At 38.6% G+C, this 9,443-nt stretch overlaps 1 long non-coding RNA gene across 1 annotated transcript; it reads right to left on the bottom strand.

The window, feature by feature from the left end:
- Positions 1–8,228: 8,228 nt before the first annotated feature.
- Positions 8,229–9,228, bottom strand: LOC130459884 (uncharacterized). Its single transcript, XR_008919603.1, has 2 exons — positions 9,080–9,228; positions 8,229–8,706 (listed from the first exon to the last, which is right to left on the bottom strand). It is a non-coding gene; the product is annotated as an uncharacterized lncRNA (long non-coding RNA).
- Between the last annotated feature and the right edge of the window lie 215 nt (positions 9,229–9,443).

Raw genomic sequence — 9,443 nt, 5'->3', positions numbered from 1 at the left:
ATTCAACGGTCTTATGCATCATGTCCTCAAAGATTTTCTGCATAGCTCTTTGATAAGTTGCGCCTTCATCATCTTTTAAACCAAATGGCATTACCTTGTAGCAAAATATACCCTTTGGTGTACCAAAGGCCGTCGCTTCTTGATCTTCAAGCGCCATGAGGACTTGATTATATCCCGCCGTGCAACCCATGAAGGATAATGCATCGTGTTTTGTCGTCGAATCAATCATTATCTCAGTGACAGGCATAGGGAAATCATCTTTAGGACATGCTTCATTCAGATTCCTGAAATCTACGCAAACACGCAACTGGCCATTTTTCTTCCTCACGGGAACAATAATTGCAATCCAAGTAGGATACTTCACTTCACGAGTGAATCCAGCGTCGATGAGTTTGTTTCGTTTGTTTACTTTAGCTTCAATTTCTGGGATTAGTTCAGGTCGGAAGCGTTGAGGTTGCTTCTTTGCTGAAACTCCTTTCCTTACTACTAAACGATGAACCGCTACTTTGGGGTCAAGACCCGATATTTCCCTATAGCTCCAGGCGAACACATCTTTGTACTCGGTGAGAGTATCCCTTTTCTTCTTCGTGAGTGAGCAAGGCGCTAACATAGATTGGACGCGGATCATCTGAGGTGCCGAGATCCAACTCTTTTAAATCGTCGACGGTGGTTTGAACTCCGTCATCAAGAGTTTTTGGTGCTTCTGTTGTATCCATCTCCTCATCCAAGTCTACATTTTCATAAGCGATGATGTGATAGGAGGTGGCAGCCATACCTTCATCAACATTACGTTTCTGTCCTACAAGGCTCTTTTGATTGGTGAGAACCATAGTGTGACCTTTTACACAGAGAGAATCCCTGTCTTCACTGTCTTCACTTCCAATACAGCCAAACGTTTCATTCGAGAAGGTATGTTACTTCTAACATCATTTTCCAACTCGAATTTATCTTTCATTTTTTATGCAATGTTCTTCTGTCTCCACTGTGGCTTAAGTGAAACGTCTTTCTTCCCTAGGCGACTGAAAACTTCCTTCTTGGGCTTCTGTGATTGACAGTTGGTAGGTTTGCCAGTGATGTTTCCCAATCTCGTGAAGACGTCCTTTGTGGTCGAGCTCTTATGTGCTTTCGCAGACTGATCTCCCAATCTATCAAAAACTAGACTTAGCTTTGGGGAGTTTACTGGACCATTGAGCCTATCAAAGACATAGGACCGTGCTTTAGCGGAAGACGGATGGATCCTATCAAAAACAGATTCCCTCTAGACTGGCGAGAAATTTCCATCCATGCTTTCTTCGATTTCCTGAACTCCAATGTACTGCGATGCTTGTATCGACCTCCGTCGTGCCGAAATGACAATTGGCCTAGAGGCCCTAGACTCCGTGAATCCCAAACCAACCTTTTTCACCCAAACACGTTCCCCTTGTTGCTGGAGTTTCTACTTAGTTTTGTTGAGGCCGTATGCCTTCTCTTCAACAAGCTTTCCCATGGGTTATGGGTTAGAGAAATCATAACTAAAATTTTCCATTAACTTGTACGCAACTGGGTCAAAACCATCTTTTCTTGAGCTAGGTGTTTCTGGTAACTTCGTGGAATTAGGAGTGGGAGAAGTCAATATATTCAGATCACTGATCTTATGGATCGGCAGTGTCATGCTTTTGTCAAATTCTTGCGGCATGTCTTTGACTTGCTTTGAAGTTGTTCCTGCTCCGTATTTTACAAACGGAGATTGACATTCTTTGTGACGCGACATAGGAATGTAACGTAATGTTGATGAAGATTTAGGATCTTCTTCTAACTCTTTGTGAAGGAACCTCCTTGAGTTTCTTCTCATCAACTTTTTCATGTGTCAACTCCAGAACATTCTTTGAAGGCTCCTCTTCTGTGACCGGTGGTTGAAGCTTCTTCGACATAAATTTTCCAGATGATTGCAACTTCCGTGGGCATTACTTGGCATAGAATTTCACGTCGGCAAAATGAGACTCGGCTTCGGAGAATGGCTTCACATCAGCATTCACCTTTCTTTCACCATTTCTGTAGTACTTGAAGCATTGATGCAAAGTTGAGGCCACTACTCCGTCATGCATCCAAGCTCAGCCTAGCAATAGACGGTATGAAGTATTCGAATCAATGACAAGAAAAAATGTTGTTGCAGTCATTTCTCCGATAGTCGGATCAACTCTTATCATACTGATGGCTCGTTGTCCTCCTAGATTGAATACTTGGATCATTAATCGACTTTCGGTCAACTCATTTTCTATGATTCCCAACTTCGTCATGGTGCTTTGGCATGATGTTCAATGCAGAACCTCCGTCTAAAAGGATGCGATTGATCTTTTTCTTGTGAATGTATCCACACACAAAGAGAGGTCTATTATGAGGCTTCGAACCCAACATAAGGTCTTCATCTGTGAATGCCAAGGACGCGCAGCACAACACTCAAGGTGAATTTTTTCATAGATTCCTTGCTCAATATTTTCCTTCGATGTATATTGCGTAGGATTTTCTATAGCACGTGCTAGGGCGAATCTCATTTCTTCGGGAAGGGACAAAGCTTGGCGTCAACCCATTCGAGAACGGACTGTACGTAACAACGCAAGGATCTTTGCATCTCTTTCAGGATCTCTCATGGTTTAGCCTTTAGAGACTTGACTTTTCTCCTCCTTTTCTTCTTCCGCCATGCTACAGGTTACGGTGTTGACAGAAACTTCGCAAAAGTATTCCTGAGGAAGAAATCATTTAACGTGTTGTATTTCCGTACCTCTTTTGTTGGAAAACTGTTGGGCGCAGTATTCTTCTTCTTCACGAGACCTTTATTTCTCGTCTCACTTGAACTTTTGGATTCCTTCTTCTTCGATGTTGCTTTTGGTATAAAGGAGGTTGTGCTTCTGGCTTCACTTGCTTTCTCTTCTTTCTCCTCGTCAACAATATCCATCCTTCTTCATCTTCCTTATGAGGTAGAGGGGTGGACTCAACATTCTTGATAGGCTCCATTATCAAGACTGGCTCTAAACTTCCGAACTGGATGATTGAAGCATGATGGGATTCCGCCGTTTCATCTAGATCTAGCACAATTCTTCCTTCCGTGGCAAGTTGCATGATCTTCTCCTTCAGAGTTATACACTTTTGAATAGGATGGCTCACTATCCAATGGAATTGACAAAAATTTGGGTCAGATGTCCTTCCCAATTGATCAAGGCGTTTGGATTCAGGCAAGCTTATGACCTTCTTCTCCAACAAATCGTCCAGCATGCCGACCAAGTCTGAATCTGGGAATGGGTACTTCTTTGCTTGAAGTTCCTTCGAGCGTCCTTTGAAAGTGACCCTTTCTTCTGCTCAGTCCTTTGAAAGTGACCCTTTCTTCTGTTCAGTCTTTAGCAAATGACTTGGAGAGAGCTAATTATATCATTCTCATGGGTTTATGGCTTTTCCCTTTGATAAATAAATGGGTCTCTTGACTTAAATCCATTTAAATAACGGTTTTTTCATGAAATACCCCCGAGGTTTGCAAAAACGCACCAAATACCCTCGCGTGTTTCGATTCACATAATATACCCCTATTTTTTTCCAAGTTTGCACCAAATACCCCTAAACCGACCTTCCGTTAGTCCTCCGTTAAGTCGTGTTTATAATTCACAGAATACCCCTATTTATAAGCCTATTGCACAATATACACCTATTTTGAAACTAAGTTGCACCAAATACTCAAACTGGTTTTAAACTGCAGAATTTGATTTCCACAAATTGTTCACCTAATTAATCAAATTAATCAACCTAAAAGTTAAACATAAAACAAAAACAGAAGTAATAATCAAAGAAAATTGAAATGATCAAACAACAAATCCAATAAGAAATTGATTGAATTGAATTATATTGTTGGTGTACATATCGATCAGTGCATTAGTCAAGTTTAAAACTCCACCACCAAATCAGTGCGATTTTTTGGTGTAGTATTTACAGATCAGGCGCTTAGAATGAATGATTTACTTCATTCGTATTAACCTTTTAAACTTATAGGAGCTACCTGTCGTCAATCCTAATCTTCTAGCTCTTTCTCAAAACTCCACCAAATCAGTTGCAATGCTACCGATCAAATTCCATGTCAAGTTCCCAATTTTACCACTTCAATATTTATGAAACAAATGGGTCCCAAGTACTATACCAGCAAGTCAGCAACATCTAAGTACACTCTACAGTCTACACCAACAAAATAATGGCAACAACCAATTTTTCAAATGACAGATTAGTTAATCGGTTTTTTCATGAAATACCCCTGAGGTTTGCAAAAACGCATCAAATACCCTCGCGTCTTTTGAATCACATAATATACCCCTATTTTTGCGTACTGTTCATGAGATACACCTTTGAGTTAACGGCGTTAGTCTGCCGTTAGTCGCGTTTTACTATTTTGCCCTTAAAACATGTTTTTTGACAAAATTCCCAAAGAAATCTCAACCATTTTCTCTATCTTTTTCTCTCTCCTCTCCGATGTTCTTCCTCCGGCTCTCTGGTCGCCGGCGGCATCCGATCTCCGCTCTTTTTTCGCCGGCGGAGGCCGATCTCTGGTCGCCGGCAAGCCTAACCCACGATTTTGAAGTATAGTGGCTACTACAAATGGGGGCAAGATGTTGGTGATCCTCGTGACCAGATTCCAAACCCAACAGCCTCACTTGCATCATCCTCGTGACCAGATTCCAAACCCAAATTATTTTCTCTCTCCTTATCAAGTAAAGCTCTACAAAGCTTCTTCTCTTTCCTTTGATAATTATAATTGCCCAGTAGAAGGAAGTTTCTCATTGGGTTTGAATTAGGGATGGGTTTCGGGTCTTCTGGCAAGGGATCGACAAATTTCGCCGGATTTTGATCGGTGGTTTGGTTGTGATTCTTGGGTTTGTTGTTGATTAGTTCTTTTGATTACAAATTGGCGTTTGATTTCTAGGCGTTTTTTATTTGGTTTGATTCGCCTGTTGAATGTGATGTGGTTATTGCAGTGCCTGATTCTGGGGTTGTTGCTGCTCTTGGGGATGCTGAGAAAGCTGGTGTGCCCTTTCAAAAGGGTTTGATTAGGTCCCATTATGTGGGGAGAACCTTTATCGAGCCTTCACAGAGGATTAGGGACTTTGGTGTGAAGCTTAAGTTGGCGCCGGTGAAGGCTGTTTTAGAGGGGAAGAGGGTTGTGATTTTGTCGACGATGGCTTGACTGGAGTTATTGCCCCCATTGATGGTGCTTGGGTTCAAGGCCCTAGGTATCGTAAAGCAGATGAAGTTGCTGGTCATTTGTAGTAGCCATTTCAGATAACAACTTGATGATGATGATTTCTACAGTTTTGATTTCTATATACTCTTTGGTTGTGCTTTCTAGTTGAAATTGGTTATATTTCACCCTTGAATTCATCATGACAGTCATGTTCCTTTCTTTTTCTTGTAATTTTGATCTCATTTTATTAGAGTGAGCTAAAGTCAGTTGATTATTAGCACTTCCCTGCTAAGTTGTTGCCCCACCTTGCTGTATCTATGGGATATGAAACTAGTCGGTTATTGTTTTTCTGTGAATTCAAGCCCAGAGGTGATGGTGAACTAATATAGAAATGAACCACTATGATTTGGTTTTCCGATTAATGTTTGTGGGTGGTGATTGTGTAGACGCCCCCCTTTTATTTCCATTGTTGGTCAAACAAAGTGTGATATTTTAGGTGAAAGATTTGAGTGACAATATTTTCTATTATTAATTGCATATCCTCAATCCCCATATTAGGTGAACGATTTATGGAAATCAAATTCTGCGGTTTAAAAATATTTTGGGTATTTGGTGCAACTTAGTTTATAAAAAGGGGTATTCTGTGAATTATAAACACGACTTAACGGAGGCTTAACGGAAGGTCGGTTTAGGGGTATTTGGTGCAAACTTGGGAAAAAATAGGGGTATATTATGTGATTCAAAAGACGCGAGGGTATTTGGTGCGTTTTTGCAAACCTCAGGGGCATTTCATGAAAAAACCGTTTAAATAACCCAAGTTCATTAAATAAACGTCATTTGATTAAATTTGGTGATTTTTATGTAAAATCCAAATTAACCCTTATTTGTCATTTTAATGAATACAAGTCCACCATTGACTTTTCTGGGATAAAAATGATGACATGCATTTTTATGATTTTGTTTTTTTAATGCCTACGAGTACAACCGTAAAAATCCATACAAAAAAATTCAAAACAATGAAAGAAAAAATGCATTAAGTAAAATAAAAAAGTACGACCCTTATAGTATTTATCAACGGTACCCAGATTCGTTATTTCACCTCAACTACGCACCATTTTGAAGTATTTGAACCCTCAACAATCCCAAATGGGTATAGACACTTCAAAATGGAGTACCCATGTCAATACTCGAGTTCCGAGTGACAAAAATTGAAAGTGAAATCACATACGAATGAAAGAAATATCAAGAAACAAACTCAAATTAAAATTAAACCCCAGAATAAGAAGAAAAAAAAACTCAAATTAAAAAGAAAAAATCGATCAGACGAAAGAGAGAGACCTGAATGTAGACAGTCTCCTTAGCACGCTCCTCTTCGCTGAGAACGCGGCCATCAGTGGAGTAGCGAGCGAAAAGAGAGGACCTAGGAGCAGCTCCGTTCATCATGCGATGAAGTGATGACCGAGAAACACTAGCTGCTGCGGATCTCAATGCCATGTTTGATGATCGATTTTTTTTTCTCTCCCTCTTTTTAGCTTAGTTCTTAAAGTTACGAGCTACGACGACTTTACCGGCTGATGGGCGACACCACGACACTGATATTTGTCTTTTAGATTTACCTAAATTAATGTGATTACTACTATGTGTCCGTTACATATGCATTAAAATTTCATAACTATTTCATCGGTTCGATTTTAACATTTCTCATCTGATCCCGGCCCAGTTCTGAGAATTTAAGAGCCCTAGGCGAAGTTGGAAAAAAGGCCCCTTGATTATAAAAAAAAAAAAAAAAAAAATTAAAAAAATTTCGCAATCAACATAATACTACACAATAAATAAATTTAGTTTTGCAAACTATTATTCTAAAAAATGACAAATACACATTTTCCCGAGTTAAGATAAAGAATGGGGTCTCTTCTTTTGAGTTTTTCACCCTTTGGGACCTGCACCTTTTTTTCACCCTTTGGGGTCTCAACTTCACTTTCCGACAAGTTAACTTACCGGTAACTCACCTCTAACCATATCATAAATAATTTTTTAAAAAAACAATTTAAAGCAAATTGAAATCTGAAAGTTATATTGAATTAAAATGACAAAAGTAATGAACGTTGTTGCTACTTCCTTGCTTCTCTGTCATCTCAAAACAAATACAGCAGCCATATCTAAAAAAAATACAGCAGCCATATCTTAAAAAATACAGCAGCCATATGACCATATCTAAGAAAAATACAGCAGCCACTGAAAAAAATACAGCAACTTTGCTCTTAAATAAAAATACAACAGTGCATAATTGTACCAACTTTCTACACCAAGGTACAGGGATGGAGTCCCTGCAAGCAATATTAGGCTATTATGCAAGTCATTTCTACTGTAATCTTTTTTTAATGCATAATTATTCTCCAAGTTGGTACTATTATGCAAGTCATTTTTTTAGATCATGACCAACACAGCCAACCTAAATCATTTCTGCCATCAAGTCTAAAGTAGTTATCTACCTAAGTTGCTGCCATCAACCTAAATCACTTATGCCATCAACCTAAACTTGTTGCAATGAATATCTGAAGCCCATAATATTTCATTCCAATTTCAGTCTATGTAAAAGTATTCGACAATATACCAAAGTCAGTTAATACTTGGTAGTTCAACCAATTGTCAGATAACTAAAACAAGATACGATGTGGACAAATCAGTTGGAGTCTATGAGTGTCATCGTTCAGGAGCCAACTTGGCACAACCGTTTACTGGTTAAGGTTAGTTTAATGAGCTGCTAACTTATATGTTGTAAACAAATCATGTGATTAAAAGCAATGAGTTCACATGGTGCTGTTGAGAGTTTATTGGAGAGCACTTCACATGTTCAACTTGCAGATGGATCAATTAATAAACATTTACAAAAAGAAACAAGGATCCATATCCAATAAAAAATTTTCTATCATATTCAACTAAAAGCTTCAACAAAGTGCTATAACAGGTTTAGTTACTTAGTAGTTCAGATATGCAAAATTGAATCAATTAGATAAAAATCGATAATGAAAGATTTAGATAATAATAACCGATATATTTCATTAATCATCATCAAAGTACAAGCTAATGTTTAAGAATGTCAAACCTATGACATTGTGTCACAAATGACCTTCACAATGTCACCCAAACTTTGACATCCAAAACAACTAACTCCTACAACTACCAACAACAACTACAACTAACTGATGCAACTACAAATCTACAATCTCACAACTAACCGCTGCAGCCTAAACTAATTCATCAAAAACAAACTATCAAGGCTGCTGATGCTACCAGCAATCAATCCACCAAAAACCAATCCAAACTACCAACTTCAGCCAACTGTTGCTGCTTCGTAATATCCTTCTGCAAATGTCACGACCTCCTCCAATGATGAAAAGTCTGACAACAAGCCTTCTGATCCTCATAGGGAAGCTTGGGGAACACGAACAAGCACATCAATTACTCAAGGCAGGACACGAGGTTTTCTCCAGCTAATCCAGACATGGTTCCTAAAGACAGACCATACATCTAGATTAGTGAAATTATCGATTATAGGAATTTTGGTGAAATTAAATGAATGATAAGCACATACTAAGCTACTGCAATTCCCCTCTGTTCTACCCCTTTCCCATGTTCTTCAAGTACACACAAACCACTCAAACCCTAACTCGTCTGATGTGCGAATCACACAACTACGTACATTATCTATGCAAATTAAACAATTTTGCACATAATCAAAGCAAATACAACACAGAATTTCAACTTCAAAAATTAAAATTTCAATTTACTTTTTGAAAACCCTAAACCCCAAAATATGAAATCGAATCATGTCAAAATTTTACCAAAAAAAAACATAAAAGATACGAAATTGGAAGTTCGTACCTTGAGAATGTGGAGTAATTTCTCTGAATTTCGCTGTTTGGGGGCAAGAATCTACCTCTGACTTGGATTAATTGAGAGATGAAGAAATTCTTTGACTTGAATGAACAGAGGAAAGATAAGAAGAAGATGAATTCTTGGCGCAAAAACGAGTCCTTCATTGAGTTTTACATTGCAACAATGTCATTTTTTTTTTTCACCCATTTGTTGATGACACGTGTAAGGGTTCAATTGGTTCCTTATTTATTTGCACCGAATGATACGTTGACACGTGTAAGGGACTAACTTTTTAACCATGGGGATTAAACCTTCAGAATTATGGCCGGTATATTCTTTTCGGGTCCTCAACGGTGAAAAAAAAAAGTTT

The sequence above is a fragment of the Spinacia oleracea genome, chromosome 4 (genome assembly GCF_020520425.1).
Source record: "Spinacia oleracea cultivar Varoflay chromosome 4, BTI_SOV_V1, whole genome shotgun sequence".
Classification (NCBI taxonomy): Eukaryota; Viridiplantae; Streptophyta; class Magnoliopsida; order Caryophyllales; family Amaranthaceae; genus Spinacia; species Spinacia oleracea.
Note: the sequence above shows the minus strand (reverse complement) of the source record. Positions and strands in the feature narration are given on the sequence as shown.